The following is a 20,374-nucleotide window of genomic DNA, read 5'->3' as shown; positions in this document are numbered from 1 at the left end:
ACATTCTACAGATTATCTGACCAATGCTGCTTCAAACTGTTAAGGTCATCGAAAACAAGGGAAGTATGAGAAACTATCATAGCCAATAGGAGGTAACGAGATATGATGACTAAATATAATGAGGTATTCTGGATAGGACTGTGGGATACAAAAAGGACATTAGATAAAAACTAAGGAAATATGAATAAAGTATGAACTTCAGTTAACAAAAAAAGTATGCTTACATTATATTATTTAATTAACTGCAAAAAATATCGTACTAATGTAAGATGTCAATAATAGGGGAAATGGCGTGGAATGTGTAAGACCCCTTTGTACTATCTTTGTAACTTTTCTATAAATCTAAAGCTATTCTAAAATTAGGGGCGCCTGGGTGGCTTGAGGCCTCTGCCTTTGGCCCAGGTCGTGATCTCAGGGTCCTGGGATCGAGCCCCGCATTGGGCTCTTCGCTCGGCAGGGAGTCTGTTTCCCCCTCTCTCTCTGCCTGCCTCTCTGCCTACTTGTGATTTCTGTCTGTCAAATAAATAAATTTTTTTAAAAAGCTATTCTAAAATTAAAATTTTGTTAAAAATATGGACAAGAGAAAATTGGACCCAAATAAAGATCAAATTAATAGACTGTGAATTAGTTTCAGGGATTTTGCCAGAGCCCTCAAGTATAGGTGACACATAAAGGACAAGTTTAAGAGGAGATAAAAGAGCAAGCAGCAAGAGCAATAAATGGTCAAATATTTAACATCATAATTTTTTTCTGGAACTAAACACATAAGTGTTTTATTGTGTGTATTTATTTTTACTTTTTTTAAGTAGGCTCCACACTGAGTGTAACATGGGGCTTGAACACATGACCCTGAGATCAAGATCTGAGCTGAGCTGAAGAGTAGGATGCTTAATCGACTGAGCCACCCAGGCACCCCAAGATGGAAGTCTGTTTCAAAAGGACCATTCACTGCTGGACAGTATGAACTGGAGGTGGAGGAAGAAAATAATCTGTATCATGAAAATGCAGAATTCAAAGGATGAAAGATAGAAATCCCAAAGCTTAGAGAGAATAAAACAGATGATTATTAAGAAGATTCCAAAGAGTATACTAAAAAGATAATGAAGCTTTATATGAGAGCTAATAATATATTTTCAGATATGGGGTCTTAAATTTACTTTTTACACATCCTTTATGAGAAATTTACTACCATGTATACTCTAGCAAAGTAAATTAAAATAAACCCAAGAAAGTGGAAATTGTAGTCCAAAGAATGTATTTGGGGAAAGGCACAGTGTTTGAAGAAGAAGGCAGTGAAAGCATGATGAAGTATTTAATTATCTGGTGAGGGTGTAGAGATCATGGTTAACCCTAAGTGCTGCTAATAAAAAATGTGGCTAAATAGGTACATAAAAATTTTAAAGTAAACATTTGATAAATAGAAACCAATAAAGATGGGTTGGCAGGACTCATCAGGACATAAAAACAGTAAGTGTCAAGTGTCCACAGTCAATAAAACAAAAGGATACCAAAAGTTTGAAAATAAAAGAAATATTTATCAGGCAATGCCATTAAAAAGAAAGTAGGTATAGTAATGTCAATATCAAACAAAACATAACTGAAGATAACAAGAATTAATCAGGGAAAAGTGAATGTTTCCTGCTGATAAAATAAATACCATGTTTTCTAGATTCTATGATACACTTTTTCACATTTTAAAATCTCTGAAATCAGGACGCATCTTAACTTCTTAGATTTGATGACACATGGTAATCCACAAGGAAAGTGAGTCATAATTACTAACAGCTTCTGAGTATACAGTGCAAAAGTAGTTACAAATACAAGAACTGAATAAATTTGCAATCATACCTTTCATAGAAATCGATTTTCTTTTTAAGATTTTATTTATTTATTTGACAGACAAAGATCACAAGTAGGCAGAGAGGCAGGCGGAGAAAGAGGGGGAGGCAGGCTCCCCACCAAGCAGGGAGCCTGATGCGGGGCTCAATCCCAGAACCCTGGGATCATGACCTGAGCCAAAGGCAGAGGCTTTAACCTACTGAACCACCCAGGTTTCCCCAGAAATCGATTTTCTTAAAAATTGGAAGATTAAGCAGACAAAAATTAGATAAGGCTCTAAAGGAGTTTATAAACACAACTAACAAGTTTGAGCTAATAGACATTCACAAACTATACTATCTAGCAAACATAACACCAAAAAACGGACCATGCATTACAGCACAAAAACAATCTCAAATTCCAAGGGACTGAGAAAGGTGGTCAAGTGCTGGCAGTAAAATAATGGGTCTGAAGAACGTAGAGATTTACAATAACTGATATGCAAGAAAGGGGCAAGAGTAGACTGGAAAACCTAACGGGATCTGCAGGTGTCTGAGGCCCAACTGAAGCTGGTGCTTATGAATTTAGTAAGTCTTTCAGGGTCATGAGAGAGCAGAACACTCCAAACTGAAATGTCTGCCAGCATGGCTGCTACACAGCTAGGAGACTGGTTAGGGGCACAATACAATGTGAACATAAACTCATAAAAATACTTTACCAAGGCTTTTTTTTTTTTTTAACCAATTTACCAATACCTATTTTGAGTATCCAAATAGTCTCAAAACAATGGAATAAAAGTTGCATGTGGTCATGCCACAGACGTTAGAGCTCTTCCTCTGAGGAACTAAATCCCAAGGGAGAGAAGAACTCATCTGCTCTCAGAGGACCACACTCTAGTGGAGAGTTTGGGTGGGTGTGTGCTCTGATAAGCAGCCCTTGCAGTCAACTGCTGGTTTAAATAAATGACTTATATAAACAATTGAAGGAAGTTATAAAATAAAATGAACACAAAATACTCCTCCCATTCTTGTGTGCAGGAGAGATGTTTCAATTTTAAGGAAGTCATCTGACATTTTCCTGACATCAAAAGCACTCATTAAAATAGGTGTGCCAGATGCTAGTGACGCACCTACCACAGCAGTGAGCCCAGAAAAAGGACAGCCCTCTCTCCTTTCATCCTAAATAAAAAAGGCATCTCCTCAATACAAGATCATAACACCCCAGAAAAAAGGAAAGACAAAATGTGTAAAGATATTTTTGCTCATTACCCAGTTAGACCAATAAAAAGAGAAAACTGACTTTGTTCCAATGTATTTAATGATTTACATTAACTCTAATAATAACTAGTTTTCTAAGACATAGTTGAGAGATAAAGAGCATTAGCATTTTTTAAGATTCAGATTCAGAAGCCCAAATTCTAGCAGTTTTTATTTCCTCAGATTATATAAAAAGTGATAGAATTCAAGTAGTACTTAATCCAGATCTTTTTAAAGTTTGACAAGAAACATCAACTACTTGAATTTGTAAAGGAATCTAAACTGAAGAGGAATCATAAAAATTAGAAGAAATTTGTCATCATACTAGAATCCAGCTAAAAAGTCTTTCACATTGTTTTCATCATTTGAAGTCTACAATGCTCAGGTACGCACTGTAGACAAGGAAACTCAGAGAGTGATTCTGGTGGTAAACAAAGGTGGTTTTTTAAAAATATGCATACATATGAGGACAACATTATAGTAGTTATGATGCAGTAATAGCATTTAAAATGTGAACACTATAGGAAAACATAACTCAAAATGCGTATCAAATTATACTATACTTTTTAATTTCTGGTCATCTCTTAAGCATGCATCAAATGGGAGATAATTCTCAACATCAATAACACTATAACCCAAAATGAAAAACATACTGATCCAGCATTGAAACTACATGAAATAAAGTCTACAAGCAGCCAGATTGTCAGTGATGTCTTCTAGACCCGAATGATATTCTGCCAACTATGACATTATTGTATAATTTAATCATCTCTTAAATATAGCTACCAATTAAAAGATATTCAGACATACTATCTTCCTTCTGGTGTTTTAGCACTGCATAATAGAGTCTTTCTTTATAGCAAAATAACAGTCCCTAATTAAAATTCAAGCTTGCTCTCTGATAAGGTCTAAATCCATCTTTGTGTCCAGAAAGGTCAATGACTGAATTTTTATTTAATTGCTTAAAACCAAAATTCATAATTGGGGCACTAAGTTATTATCTGGGCCTCACAAGTTCTGGCCTCAAAATTTATGATTTTTGTCAAAGATGAAATGTTAAAACATTAAACAAACAAATCATATTTTATACTTCTACCTCTCCAAAGCTCTCTAAAAACAGATCAGTCATTATGGAATAACTCAACAGTAATGGGGACAAACTTTCTTAACCTAAGTAGACTAAGATCATAACCTTTGGCTTATACAGAGAATCTCTCTGCTTGTATTTAGTGTGAGACTTAAATCTCCTTTTCTCCCTTAAGTATCCAAAAAAATTGTGAATCTTGTCCTCTCTTCCTTTTAGAACATCTAACCATGTATGAGCTACTGAAGGATAAAGATTTCTCTTTCCACTGTCAATACTCAGTTGAGGGTCTTAAACATCCTATCTGATGTGGCACACGACTCTTCTAATCAGTATTACAGATTTTATATTTTCCTCTCTCAAGTCACTCAATACACCTCCAATAGACTAATCCTTGTGTACTACTTGTACACAAAGTGCTACTTGTTTCTTCGTGTACCTAAAATTTGCTGGGATAGTCTAGCTAGCAAATCCCACCCAGCCTTTTGCCCTGATATTAAATAATCTGGTCTACCTACACCTTCCAGGACGTGTATTCTTCTATTGCTACTTTCTGAACACTGATAAACTCAGCTCCTTGCTATTCTTCAAATGCACTTTGAGTCTTCTTATTCATCCAAAATGTCATCCTTTTTCATCTCTGTGTAACCTGACCAATCTACAATCCTACTCATCTTTCTATGCTCAGCTCAAATGCCATATTCTTTGAGAAGCCACCCTTGTCTGTCCCACCTAACAGCAATCTCTTCCTCCCACTCAGAATTACAGCAGCGCTCGACCATTTACCACAGCTTACACAGCAGCTCTTTAGATTCATAATCCAAATCTCTATGCTGGTACTTTTCACATCCAATAAATTGGCAATAATTCGAACAACTGTAGAGTATACTGTCGACTGCCAGATAACTATGAGAATGACAAGAAAGCACTTTTGGAAATTATGCTGGGACAACAGACATGAACTAGGACTGTCTCAGGCACATGAAATGCACGGTCACCCTTGCAAAATGGTACACATGACCAAACTTGTCAAATGAGGGTAGCCATAGTAGACTCAAAGGACTGCACTTGAAATTAAGAGACTGTAAATGATTTTTGTCTTGAAAACATTAAACTTGATAAAGTGGTACAGTGAATTCTGAAATTGAAAACACAGATAGCAGTCTTTTGATGCTAACTAGCGATGTGATATAAGGCAAGTCACTTAACTGAGTGTTCAGATCAGCTGGACACTTGGATCTCTAAGATCCATTCTAACCAGACGCTAAGATTTTACATCCTCTCTCCATCTAGTGTTATGTACTAGGGGTCTCTGCTAGGTAACTAGGAATCTTTATTTACATGGTACACACACTCAATAAAATACTTGTTGGTTTAACAAAACAAATTTGCTTTAATATATTAATAAACTATACCTAATATGCCCTAGCACTTATATGACATGATTCAACTTCCAGGAAAAAAGTGCTATAATAGAAGATACTACATTTGAAGACAAGAAAATATTTGGAGATAGTTGCCCAATACTCTAAACAACTATTTTTTCTCCCATACCATTTTGTTTTCAAGAAATAAAAACTCAAAAAGTTTTAAACTATCCTGAACAAAGGAAAAATCACTGTGTGTACAGACCTGACTGCAATATTTCAAATTTAATTTCTTAATTTTAAATAAAAATTTAATTTTATTTGGCTTTTCAAATATTTACAATACATTGTCCTTCCCTCTCCATCCTCAGGCATTTCCAATCTCACTTCTCAGATATAAGCACAATTAACAGATTGTTGTGTAGATTTATAAAACTTTGTTAAACATACAAGCATATATACACCAACAGTAGATCCTTGAACAACAAACACAGGTTGGAAATGCATGGTTCTCTTAATATGTGGGGTTTTTTTTCAATAAATATATTAGAGATTTTTTGGAGATTGGCAACGATTTGAAAAAATTCACAGATGAATTTCCCAGCCTAGAAATACCAAAAAAAATTAAGAAAAAGCTAGGTATATGTCATGAATACATAATATATATGTAAATACTAGCCTATTTTGTCATTAACTACCATAAAATATACACAAATTTAAAATACACAAAGTTAAAATTTATCAAAACTTATGCACATACAGACTATTCATGGTGCCATTTACAGTTGAGAGAAATGTAAGCAATGTAAAGACAGTATTAAATCTTAACTGTATAAAATTAACTATAGTGCATACAGTACTATTATAATAATTTTGTGGCCACCTCTGTTGCCACTGTGGTGAGCTAAGGTGTTGCAAGTATCCACTTAAAACCTCGTGTGAAGCTAATCATCCCTGTGTGACACCAACCACATAAGCAGTTCACCTCTCCAGCAAATTGTTTACTGCAGTAAAGTAATCTCATGGTTCACATGATTAGTAAAATTTTCAGGGAGTCAAAAGTTATAGGCAGATTTTTTTTTTTAAGATTTTATTTATTTATTTATTTATTTATTTGACAGAAAGAGACACAGCGAAAGAGGGAATACAAGCAGGGGAGTGGGAGAGGGAGAAGCAGGCTTCCTGCTGAGCAGGGAGCCCGAGGTAGGGCTCGATCCCAGGATCCCAGGATCATGACCTGAGCCAAAGGCACATGGTTAATGACAGCCACCCAGGTATCCCTATAAGGCAGATTTTTGACTGCATCGGGGTTGGTGCCAGAGCTCCTGTTCACAGGTATTGTTCAAGGATCAACTGTTTATCCTTCTGTCTTATCTATTCCACAAATGAAATCAGACTATATATACTTTTCTGCAACTTGCTTTAGTAATGTAACTCAGATATTTTTCCACATCTACTGTATTTACCTTACATCAACCTACTTTATTTCTTTAACAGCTACCTAGTGTTCCACTGTATTCATGTTATTTAATCAGCCCCCTTATTAACTGCATGGACCACACTGTCTCCAGATTTATTCTAGTCTAACATAAATATCTTCAAATATTTGGTAGCATACATGCAAGGCAAATTATTATAAATAGGGTTCTTTGATGAAAGGGTATATGAATTCTAAATTATTAAGCTGCATTTCAAAAAAATTTACACCATCAAGAACACAAAAACTTAAGTCTCCTCATACTCCAGTCTGATGGTAACAGAGCAGGTAAAAAAAGAAAAAAAGGTAAACCAGTGAGTACCAGCATGTCCATAAAACACTGTTCAGTAAAGTCACAGAAAAATATGATTTCATTTCTGCAAATGAAAAGGTTATACATGATGTGTGTCTACACATGTGCGAGTATATAAAATACACACACACAGGCTTCTTCTCAGGTTCAGGTCTCAACTGACATATTCTATCAGAAAGGCCTTCTCTAAAATGAAACAAGATGGGATCGGGAGGGAGACAATCCGTAAGAGACTCTTAATCTCATGAAACAAACTGAGGGTTGCCAGGGGGAGGGGGCATGGAGAAGGGGGGTTGCGTTATGGACATTGGGGAGGGTATGTGCTATGGTGAGTGCTGTGAAGTGTGTAAACCTGGCAATTCACAAACCTGTACCCCTGGGGCAAATAATACATTACATGTTAATAAAAATAATGAATTATAAAAAATAAAAAATAAAACAAGACCCCAGGGTGCCTGGGTGGTACAGTCAAAAAAAAAAAAAGAAAAAAGAAAAGGAAAGGTCTTCTCTGCCTATCCTGTTTAACTCAATAATTCTTTTTTTTTTTTTTTAAGATTTTATTTATTTATTTGACAGACAGAGATCCCAAGTAGGCAGAGAGGCAGGCAGAGAGAGAGAGAGGAGGAAGCAGGCTCCCTGCTGAGCAGACAGCCCGATGCAGGGCTCGATCCCACAACCTGGGATCATGACCTGAGCCGAAGGCAGAGGCCTTAACCCACTGAGCCACTCAGCTGCCCCTAACTCAATAAGTCTTTATCAGCCCATTCTTTTCATTTCTTTTAAGTAGACACAAAATCTACAATTACTTTATTTATTTACTTGCTCAATGTCTGCCTATGCGTAAGCACTACGAGGGCTGAGACTCAGGCCCATTTCATCCCCACCACTTAGCACAATGAATATATAATCTCATAGCATATGGAATTTTATTCAACAAATATTCAATGAATGCGTGGATAATGTTTGTTAACAAGGGTTATCTCTAGAAAGATTAAGGGAAGGGTTAAAAGGTACATTTACTTTTATTTCAGTCAATTACACATTCTTATTTTTGACAATGAACATGTGTTATGTTTATTTAAAACTATTTTGTGCAAGTTTAGTTTTAAGCGAACCATTTCAGATGCCTTGCAATCTGGTCACATAAGATTTTTTTCTTGTTTTGCAATCCCAAATGATCTAACTGAATATTAAACAGATTACGGTTGTCTACTTGAAAAAGTTCTCAAACCTTGCTTTGTGAAGTAAACTTTTTATCTTCATTTAAATTTAATGTTGACTACTAAAATTCCAGTCATTACCTTTGCCGTTGTACATTGTTTCAATTTACTATTACCTTAGAGTTATAGAGTACCTACAATTTACAAAATGTTTTACATATATAGTTGGCTCTTGAACAACACGGATTTGAACTGTGCAGGTCCACTTCCACACAAATTGTTTTTTGATAAATACAGTATAGTACTACGAGTGTATTTTCTCTCATTATTTTCTTAACAGTTACTGTGCTCTAGCTTACTTTGAGAATATAGTCTAAAATACATATATATATAAAATATGTGTTAGTTGATTATTTACCTTACTGGTAAAGGCTTCCAGCCAACAGTAGGTTATTACTAGTTAAGTTTGGGGGGAATCAAATTATATACAGATTTTTGATTGTGCAGGAAGGTCAGCGCTCTTAACCCCCCCAGGTCATTCAAAGGTCAACATTATTATTCTATTTGCCTCTCAGAGGTGTGCTGTGCAGAGATTACTGTTTATACTTAGAGATAAGGGAAATGATACTCAGAGAGATTAACTACCTCATCCATAGTGGGGTTGGGACATGAAGCCAATAATTCAGATCTTTAGTGTAAGGTTTGTTTCATTACACACATTGTGGCAGATAAGGCAATGTCTTTATCTTTCTGCAAACAATGTATCTATTTCAATACCTAGACAGGAAAAACATTCTGAAATTCATCTTATATTTCATGCATATATTTCTTTTTAAATTTTTTAAAAAGATTTTATTTATTTGACAGAGAGAAAGCACTAGAGAGAGCAATCATGAGTGGGGAGCAGAGGGTAAGAGAGAAGCAGGCTCCCCACTGAGCAGGGAAACTCTTCATGTGGGGCTTGATCCCTGGATGGGATCATGACCTGAGCTGAAGGCAGATGCTTAACCAACTGTGCCCCCAGGTTCCCCTAAAGCACATATTTCTGAAACAGCTGCATTTAATAGAATATTTGAGTGATAAAGAAATTATATAATCTAAATCCTTCATTTTATAGAAAATAAAAATCAGAGCATTTCAATACCAGAACCAATCGCTCAGCAAGTTAAGGGCAGATGAGAATTAGAACCCAGGCATTGACATTAGATGCATTTTCAATCACAGAAAGTTCCTAGCCATGGAATTCATGATTAAGAAGTCAAATTTCATCATAGCTGTCTTGAGTTAAAACTTTTCTTAAAGTTATAATTACTGCTACAAAAAAGCAAAATAACTGATAAGAATTTATCCTTTGATTAAAATCAACACCAAAAACTAAAATAAAATCAACACCAACTATCACACATTCTAGTATTTCAGACTTAAAATATTCCACTAAGGTCTAATGATTTCCCGCTACCTAGCCAACTTTTAATCATGCCAGGCCATTAGTCACTTATTCCAGAACTTCTATTATTCAATATTTACCTTAGCTATTATATGGAATTTTTGGGACATATTTCTGTCCAAAAAAAAAAAAAGTAAACCTCAATATGTACCCTTATCTACCACTGCCATAATATCCTAGAAGTCATTTAATGAGTTGGTAAAGTATGAATTTCCTTTACTAAAAACAAGTTCATGTTACTCCCTTTTCACCAGCCCATCTTCCCTTACTGGAAATAAAAAAACTGCCAAATATCAGACTTGATGTGAATAGAAAAAAACTCTAGTGTTTTTAAATTTAAATCTTACAAGATAATTCTGGAATCTATTTTTAAATTCAGAGTGACAGGAGGAAAGGCTAAAAAAAGGTTAATGGACAAAACACATTTTACTTAATTCTTCCTACTCTCAACTGCAGTAATTTAGAATGCCAATACTTAAAAAAATCATTCTGTAGACAATTATAAGAGAAAGTATTTTAGCACAAAGTGACAGATACTATTAATTAAACTGGCAGCAAATAAAAATAGTTATTGTTAAGTATTTTTAAAACTACAAGATCTTTAAAATCAAGAGCTGCTGTTCCTAGAAATGCATAAAAGTAAATATTAGAAATAGCATTTTTAATATTTTAAGGAAGTTGTGTTTGACACTGAAATCCTAGAAACAGCACAATAACAATTACAAGGGACTGAAGGGTGAGGGAAATCGGGAGATGCTGGTCAAAGGGTATAAACTTCCACTTACAAAGGACTAAGGTCTGAGGATGGAATGTGACTCTAGCAAACAATACTGTACCGTGTAACTAAAAGTTGTAGGAGAGTTGAGCTCGCCATGTTAACATAACAATAACAAGTTGCTGATTATGTGAGGTAAAGGATGTGTTAACTAACCTTACTGTGCTAAACATTCTATAATATGTACACCTTAAATTTACACACTGTTAAGTGTTCTTTGTATCTCAATAAAGCTGGAGGAATAAAGAGAAAGTACATTTGAAACATACTCATACTCAATTCTACTTCCCAATTAGAAATTTTGCTTCCTAGTGTTGTTGCTTATATAAGACACTAAAAACAGTGTTTTATTTAACTGTAATTACAAAATTTCATTTTATATTCAAAGGTAATAATTAACTTAAAAACTATGCCATCCAAATTATATCACGGGCCAACTGTGGGTGCTCCAAAGTACTTTTTTACAACCAAGCACTAGTCAGCAGGCTGATGGCCAGTTTTATAGCCAATACCCACTAGAAATCAGAAAATTCCCTCTAAAAATAAGACTTGGTCTCAAAGATGCTAAAATACTTTCAATATTATTGTTAAACCAGATGCATGAAGGTAAACACCATCACAAGAGATTGCTTTCCACTTTTTAAGATTTTATTTATTTGAGAAAGAGAGAGACACACACATGAGCAGGGGCAGGAATAAAGGGGGAGGGAGAAGTACAATCAGTCTCCACACTGAGCACAGAACCCAACCGTGGGGAGGCACACCTGGGTGGCTCAGTCAGTGAAGTGTCTGCCTTCATCTCAGGGTCCTGGAATCAAGCCCCATATCAGGTCTCTGCTCAGTTCAGTGGGGAGCCTGCTTCTCCTTCTCCCTCTGCCTATTTGTGCTCTCTCTGTCAAATAAATAAATAAAATCTTAAAAAAAAAAAAAAAAAGGACTCAACTCGGGGCTCAATCTCACAACCCTGAGATCATGATCTGAGCTGAAACCAAGAGTTGGAGGCTTAACTGACTGAGCCACCCAGGTGCCCCTCTTTCCACTTTCAATAATTTACTGCATGGTGTTTCTAGTAGTTAAGTGTCTCTCAGATGTCAGCCACAAAGATGAGCTAGCAAACTCTCTGCGGTCTGTAGTTCTGTTAACAACTCCTCCTTGGAGTCAGTCACCACTGCACATTTCCTACTTATTCACACACCAAGTCTCACTTTCTCCTGTTATCCTTGTATTTGTCATTCTCCTGGCCCTTCTTCTGCCTTTTTCCACCTAACCCCCCTTTTTTTTCCATTTAAAAACTTTTACTTGGAAAAGACTTCCGATGACCAGAAATAACTTAGAATCACAAATTATCAGGGCTGAAAGATTCCTATCATTTATGCCAGTGTCTGGCAAGGTCCTTCTGTAAAGGGCCGGAGCAAATATTTCAGGCTTGGTGGGTCATATAATCTCTGTCTAAATACTCATCTCTGCCATTGTAGTGTGAAAACAACTACAGATCAGACATAGACAATCAGTAAACAAGTGTGGCTGTGTCTCAATAAAACTTTACCTAAAATAAAGGTAAATAAATAAATATATTATATAGTATATATAAATATGTACTGTAGTATATATTTAATATAAATATACTATTTATATGTATTACATATATTACATGTGCTATATTACATGTAATATATTACATATAAATTATATATTACATACATTATTTAATGTATCTATTATATACATATTAATATATGTATTACATATAACATATATGTGTGTATGTGTGTATATATATGTGTGTCTATATACATATATATAGAGAGGCCACTATTTGCCAACCTCTGTTTTATCCATCCTCCTTTGAATATCTCTACATCAGTGTTTCCCAAATTGTGCTCCTTAAGATTTTGATGGGTCTACTTAAAAAAAGACAAGTTCCACAGTCAAACAGATCTGGGGAAGCCATACACACACATTCTATTTTGCTCTTGGAGATTCACAATGGTAGTGAATGCAAAGGGAAAGGGGCTCAAAGTAGGCCAGGTTTCCATCCTTCCTCCCTCAGGCTGCTCACGCCTCTCAAACTTGTCCCACCAAATCAGGGGTAGCAGTGAGTTCTCCTGGAAACTGCTCGTTTACTTCCTGTAATACAACCCAAATCTTACAAAGGGAAGTGTTTGTAAGTCTTCCATCTATGATGCTTTTGGGAGGAAGTCCTCAAAATTATGTTTGGTGTATTTTCTAAATGAAGGCACTGAAAGGTAGCTTTAGTATTAAGTTATGAAAAAACCTTTACAGATTATAAAAGGAATATATGATTATTTTAGAAAATTGAAAAAACATTAGTATGCAAAGAGAACCACTGTTAGCATTTTGGTATGGGAATGTCTTAAAGTACGTATATAATTTTTTAAACTAAATTCAGATTATCTGTATATATAGCTTTGTATTTTACTTCTCTACTTGACATTATACCCTGAAAATCTGATACCATTAAAGGGTGTTCAAAGAAGTGACTTTTTAATGGCCAAATAACTTTTCCATCACAATGTTATACTATAATTATTTAACTATTTCCTCTATTTGGGGACAAGTAAGTCCTTTCCTATTCTTTCTCTATTTACCCCTTCTTCTTTTTAAATTACAAATGCTGATATCAACAGTCTGTCCAAATTTTGATTTTTTTCCTTAGAAAAAAATCCCAAAAGATTAATAGATTGAGCAATTTTTAACATATGTCAAAATGGTTTTAGTAAATGATGTAATAATTTATATTTTCACTGAGTGACAGAAAGGCACAACCCCACACCCTAACTACCCATTACAAAGTAATGTTCATAAAAAGATAAAATCTTCATTAAGGCAAAAATGACATCTCACTGCCTTAATCTTGTATCTCTGATTGTGAAATGGAACATTTAGAAATTATCTTTGCTTGTTGTGAACTGTATCCTTATGTTATTTTATCATATCCATTTGTGTGCACACTTATATATTCAGAATATTAAATTTTTCCCTACCTTGTCTCCTCTTTAATTTAGCTAAGGTATTTATCATACTCCATTTACAGAAGAATTAAATTTTTATACCCTAAAATACTAATTTTCCAAGTGTATTCTCTCTTCTTTCATATGTAGAAGTGGCAATACTCTTCTACCATCTTTCAACATTTTTATGGATTCAATTAAAAATTTAACTCTTTATTTTGACACCTTGGTAATACATAATTTAATTTTTTTTTAAGATTTTATTTTTATTTATTTGATAGACAGAGATCACAAGTAGGCAGAGAGGCAGGCAGAGAGAGAAGAGGAAGCAGGCTCCATGCTGAGCAGAGAGCCCAATGCTCGAGGGTTGATCCCAGGACCCTGGGATCATGACCTGAGCTGAAGGCAGAAGCTTTAACCCACTGAGCCACCCAGGTGTCCTCATAATTTAATTCTTTACAAATTATCAATTTTCCACACATCATGTAATGTAGGAATCTTTCAGTCCACATGGATTTGTGATTCTACTTTTTCACACATTCAAATATTATAAAGTGCTATTTCTGCTATATAAGTTTCTTTTCCCAGATTCTTACAGGCCACTATATTTTTTCAATATGCATAAGAATGGGATTAAACAGAAGATTTTTTTAAATCAGCAGGACAGAGGAGGTTCTATTAGAAATAATTTAAATACCTGGAAATGGCAAGAAGGAAAAAACAATAAGGGAATAAACACTATCTTTAAGTAGATAAAAAAAGAGGTTGAGATGTAAGTCCATAGAAAACTATGGTGATTGAAGGCAGAAACAAGAATGAATTTTTTTGACCATTAAGGAAAATAATACATGGCAAAAAATTTATCCAAAGATTATAGCAATGGTATCCATGCAGATCTTCAAGACAGTATGCAGGGATGAATTCCAACTAAGACAATCGTATGAGGCAGAGAAATAAGACTAGATAATATATGATCCCTTTTAACTCCATTTACAAAAGAGAGGTTAAGGAGTTTTAATTTACAATTGTGTAAAAGACTACCACATAAAAATTGGGGACACGATATTTTCTACATACAAGAAAATAAAATATTTAGCTGCCTTAATTTGTAGCAAGAGTTTGGTTAAAATTCTTAAAATCTATCAAAATCAAAGTCTGCTGTTGTCTTCTTCAACATCTTTCCTGACCTTCTGACACGAACTGCCCTCTGATTCTAGATGTTTTTATCTAACTTTTTATCATAACCTAAACCAAGCACATCTTAAACTGATGCTTTATGTCCTGAGCAAACCAGCTCTATTATCTTCTTTTTAAAACTTATGGGCATAAAGTTGTTCTAATATTCACTTATATTAAAGTCTATAGGATCTGTAATGATATCCTCCCTTTCATTCTTGATTTTGGTAGTTTTTTGTTTTTCTTTATCAGTGTGGTTAAACATATTCCAATTAAATTGATCTTTTCAAAAGACCAACTCTTGGTTTCATTTACTGTTTTCCATTTCATTTATTTCTCGTCATTTTCTTCTTCTGAATGCTTTGGATTTAATTTGCTCTTTTTTATCTAGCTTTTATAAGCTTCCTTCAAGGGAAGGAACCTGGGGGGGGGGTGCAGTTGGTTAAGCACCCAACTGTTCGTTTTGGTTAAGGTCATGATCTCAGGGTCCATGCTCAGCACAGAGTCTGCTTGGGATTCTTGCTCCCTCTCACTCTGTCCTTGCCACTCATGTGCACTCTCTCTCCCTGCCTCGGATAAATAAATCTATAAATAAATAAATAAATAAATAAATAAAAGTTTCCTTCAAAACACTGCTTTTAACTGCATTCTACAAATTTTAGTAAGTTGTATTTCCATTTTTATTCAATTCAAATAGCTTCTAATTTCCTGTGACTTGTTTCTTTGACTTATGCATTATTCAGAAGGCTGTTTAATTCCCAAATATGTGAGGCTTTTCCAATATCTTTTACTGAGTTTTAGTTTAATGCCACTGAAGTCAAAGAATATACTTTGGATGATTTAAGTGCTATTAAATATCTGAGACTTAAGGCCTAAATGATTTACATTTAATGCAATAAAAGATATAGATTCAAATCTACTATCTTGTTGTTTTTTATTTGTTCCATTTATTCTTTGTCCTTTTTTCTTTTAGATTAATTCTTAATTATTAATTAGCTAAATCTATTCACTTATTAGCTAAATCTTTCTGTGCTTTTTAGTAGGTCTCCTAAGTTTTATGATATGCATTTTTAAATGATCAGTCTACTTCATATAATATTATTATCTGTGATATAAGGATCTTACAAGTTTTATTTTCAACTCAACTGTAATTTTTTTGTTTTTAAAAAAAGTTTTTGTTAAAATAATGTTGTACTATATGCTGGCAAACTGAACATAATAAAAAAAGTTTTTGTTAAAAACTTCAGTTTTGTCATATATTTTAATTTTATGTTATAAACAAATTTTCTACTTTATATATATATTTCTATATTTATACTGAGAAACATACTGATAGTTTATATTTTTATATTATATTTATGTTATAAACTATTTTCAATTCTACAGTAATTTTTTGTTAAAAAGTTTTCGTTAAAAACTTCACTGTTTTATCATATATTTTAATTTTCATATGCTGTAAGCTATTTTTCCTTAGATCAGAGATCAGCAAATAAGGACATGTCCCCTCTTTTCTGCAAATAAAGTTTTCCAGGAAGTCAAGGTATTTTGATTTATATGGCTGATCTGACAGTACAAGGGCAGAGTTGAGTAGCTAAAATATATACTGTCTAGCCCTTTGCTGAAAAGGCTGGTGCTCTCCTGTTTAGATAGTAAATTATCTCTTAAAGTGATGAAAATAAGAAAAACTTTCATGTTTACTTTTTTGTTTTTAAACCATTCTGGCCTGTTTGTTTCTTTGTGAAGACCTGCAAGTTTCTGTCAGCTATCACACTACTTCCGCCTAAAGAAATTTACATTTGTTGCAGCACAGGTCGGCTGACAATGAATTTTCTCAGCTCTTGTTCTGAAAAGTTCTCTATTTCACGTTCATTTCTGAAAGATATTTTTGTTGGTTCTATTATTTTGGGTTGACTTTTTTTTTTCTTCCTTTTAGGACTTTAGAAGTACTGCTCCATTGTCTTCTGGCTTACACCATTTCTGATAAAATATCTGCCATAATTTTTATTTTTGCTTTTCTCAATTTATCTGTTTTCTTCTCAGCTTTCAACCATTTCTGGATACCTCTACCACAAAGGGATCTATATTCTTGACCTCTCCCCAGCCATAAAAGCTTTTGTCTGTTACTTGGTGATAGGGCAAGTAGGATCTTCAGTTTGTCCCTGTCCAGCCTCAATATTAGATAGGCCCTGTGTACCAGAGGATTCTTCCCTCCAGAAACAGAAAGGTCTGCTTCTAATCCGCTCCCAGAAACTTATGAAATAAGGCTTTCTGTCCTCCCTCACTGGTTTGAGGCTTAAAGGAGTCTGAATAAATGAGATGGGCTTTGCACCTATCTCCCAGGTGCCATAAATTACCTATTTCACCTCTTAACTACCAAAATGACTTCTCAAGTTTCTGCCTTGCCACCAGTTTTCACAGTGAGTATTCTGTGGATTTCCTGGGAAATGCATTTGCAAGCATGTATGAATTTCCCTTTCATATGGGGTCTGCCAATACTCTAAACTAGTTCATACTGAGTCTTTAACAATCAGTTAAAACGTTAGTTGATTTCTTCTTACCAACTTTTATGTCAGCCGTTTCTTTCTCTCATGATCTGCCAAAGGTCAAATTAATGACCCATTCTCTGGGGCAATGAGGTGTGCAAGTCTTTCGAATTTATGTTACTTGGCTGCTTTGCAATCTGAGCTCTCTGATGGGCTCAGAGAAATTAGGGTTTTGCAGATCATCCAGCTTGTCATTGTAGGTAAGAGTGGGATGTTCTGTGCCCACTCTTTACATGAGTAGAAGCCCCCTTCCCCTTCAATTCACATCCCTTTTCTGTTTTGGAAAGGCATTACCACTCTTCCAGTCAACCAGAGAAAACCTGTCAAGTTTCCCTGACTTCTCTGTAACAGTGTTTAATATTCAATCAGTCGATAAAGTCTGGATTAGATAAATCACTAATATCTTATTAGAATCCTTTCTATTTTTCTAGTATAATTATTTATCTCACAATGGTTCTTGTAACAATATTCCTTCAACTAGCTGCCTCCTCTAGTCTGCCTTCTTTTGTTTGTGTGTGTGTGTGTAATGATTTTATTTTTATTTTTTGGGCTTTTTATTTTAATTCCAGTTAGTGTTAGACTGGTTTCAGATGGACTTTTTTTTTTTTTTTTACAAGATTTTATATTTATTTGAGAGTGAGGGTTAGCACAAGCAGGGTGGGGGGGCAGAGGGAGAGAGGGAATCTCAAGCAGGCTCCCAAGGAACCTGATGTGGGGGTTGCTCTCACAACCCTGAGATCATGACCTGAGTTGAAACTAAGAGTCCGAAACTTAACTAACTGAGCCACCCACGTGCCTGTCAAATGAACAACTTCTAATTAAACCTACCTTTATCATCAGACTGCCTTACTACAGTATTGTATTTGACTCTTTACAATCAAGGCCCTGATCACTTTGATCCCATTCAGCCTTCACAGGCTAACTTCCTAAATAGTGTTCTATTTCCATACTGACCCAAACCCTTTTTTTAACACCTGGAAATCTTATCCTTCAAGGTCTGTTACAAAAGGGATTACACTTTCTATGAAAAAACTGCCCTGATCACACAAAGAATTCCTCTCTCCCAAACTGTATGCTGCCTTATTTGTATTATAAGAATAAAACTTATTACGGACTGGGTATTAAGTTGTACACATCTCTTACATCATTTACAATATTATAAACTCCAGAAAGACAGAGATCAGAGCTTATAAACTGTTATATTCCCTTTTAGCTTTCCCACATATTTATCTTGCAAATTAAAACAGCAAAATTAGTAAAATGACTGTTATAATCTACACATTCTTAATTCATCCCTGACAAAGTTACTAAAAACTTCTGCCAACCCCAAAATGTCTATTTTTGAAATGTCTCAAAAAGGAAAAAAAAAAACACATACTGCAACTATAATTATGCTATCCAAATATTTTCAGATGAAAATCCAATTAGGATTAGTTTAGAGATCTCCTTGCATAGCCAACCATTTATAGTATTAGAGTTAAATCTATAATGGTAATTCCAAACACACATACACTGAAATTCCTTTATTTAGTTCCATGTAAATCACCCCAAGAGATCTACAAATTTTACCAAGGAAAATCCTAAATCCTAATCCAAAAAATCCTAAAAAAAAAAAAAGGAACAATCCTATCTACTGTAGTGCCTGATTTGGCAATCATATTCAGGCATTTGCCAAGAAGGAAAAGTGACAAGTTTCTATAAATATTTTTCAATAAACAGGGAAAGGTATAATCATAAACATAAGAAGAAAAAAGAACAGTTCTAGTATTTTATTCCTTTTTATATACATTTTCAAGAAAGAGCTTATAAAAATCTTGTATGTTATTTTAGTGGAAAGCCAGAGTAGGCACTATCTGCACCAATGAGCTTCTGCAGCTAGGCTATCGAGCCGGGGCCAAACTGGAACCTGAACTTTATTTGACTCAGACACAAGACTTCATGTCTAAAGCATGATTTTTTTCATGTATTCTTGAGAACTACACAAAATGAAAAGTATTCTTCTTGTTAAAACAAATAAAAAATACATCCAACAGGCATCCTTATCAATGGGACACAGACTATCCACCAATTCAACTTCTACTAATTTAATATGAGAAAATAATCATAAAAAGAAGTTCAGCATAACACCGTTCATAACAGTAAAACATAGGAAACAATTTAAATGTTAAGCAATAGGGAATCACTTACATAAAACAAAGTGCAAATACACTGTTCAGTGATGGAAAAGTTGATACAGATCTATGTATTTACTGACATGAGAAGATGTTCACAGCACGTTGTTCCAAGAAAATGCCTCATCAAACCACACACACATCAGTGCATGTTCTTATGTAGTACTCTTAGGAACCAGGGTTTGGAGCATGTGCCATTATCAATTTACTGCCCCTCAATTCCAAATCCATCCCTTATTGTCTGCTCTGCAGAAATGAAGATGGGCCCTTTATCTATCTTTTCTTTGCAGAGGACATTATGTTTTAAATTTTATCAGCTGGAGAGAAGCTTCTCCCAACACCCAACCCTCTGGTGGTTTTGTAGCCAAATGTCTTCCAGGAGACACCTCCTTGTGACTGGTTGTTCATACCAGACCCTGGGTTTTGAGCAGGTTTCCAACAGCATAGCAACTTCTCTGTTGTCCAGTAAAACATGGCCACACCCTCTCCAACACAGTCTGGATTTCAGTCCTGAGGAGCTTAATGCTCTCTCTCTCAGACCTATAGCTTGTGACTTCTCTCTACATCTGCCATTAGGTTTTTTTTTTTTTTTTTAAAGATTTTATTTATCTATTAGACACAGAGAGAGATCACAAGTAGGCAGAGAGGCAGGCAGAGAGAGAGAGGGAAGCAGGACCCCCGCTGAGCAGAGAGCCCGATGCGGGTCTTGAATCCAGGACCTGAGATCATGACCCGAGCTGAAGGCAGAGGCCCAACCCACTTAGCCACCCAGGTGCCCCTATATCTGCCATTCTTATGTTCACTAGAGTTGTCTC

At 34.9% G+C, this 20,374-nt stretch overlaps 1 protein-coding gene across 8 annotated transcripts in view; it reads right to left on the bottom strand.

Annotated features, from left to right (window-relative positions):
- Positions 1-20,374, bottom strand: part of NEO1 (neogenin 1) — a 233,126-nt gene that overhangs the window by 85,102 nt on the left and 127,650 nt on the right. The window lies entirely within an intron of this gene.

This window comes from Lontra canadensis, unplaced genomic scaffold, assembly GCF_010015895.1.
Source record: "Lontra canadensis isolate GAN:19392208 unplaced genomic scaffold, GSC_riverotter_1.0 scaffold28, whole genome shotgun sequence".
Classification (NCBI taxonomy): Eukaryota; Metazoa; Chordata; class Mammalia; order Carnivora; family Mustelidae; genus Lontra; species Lontra canadensis.
This window is presented reverse-complemented; position numbering and strand designations above follow the sequence as displayed.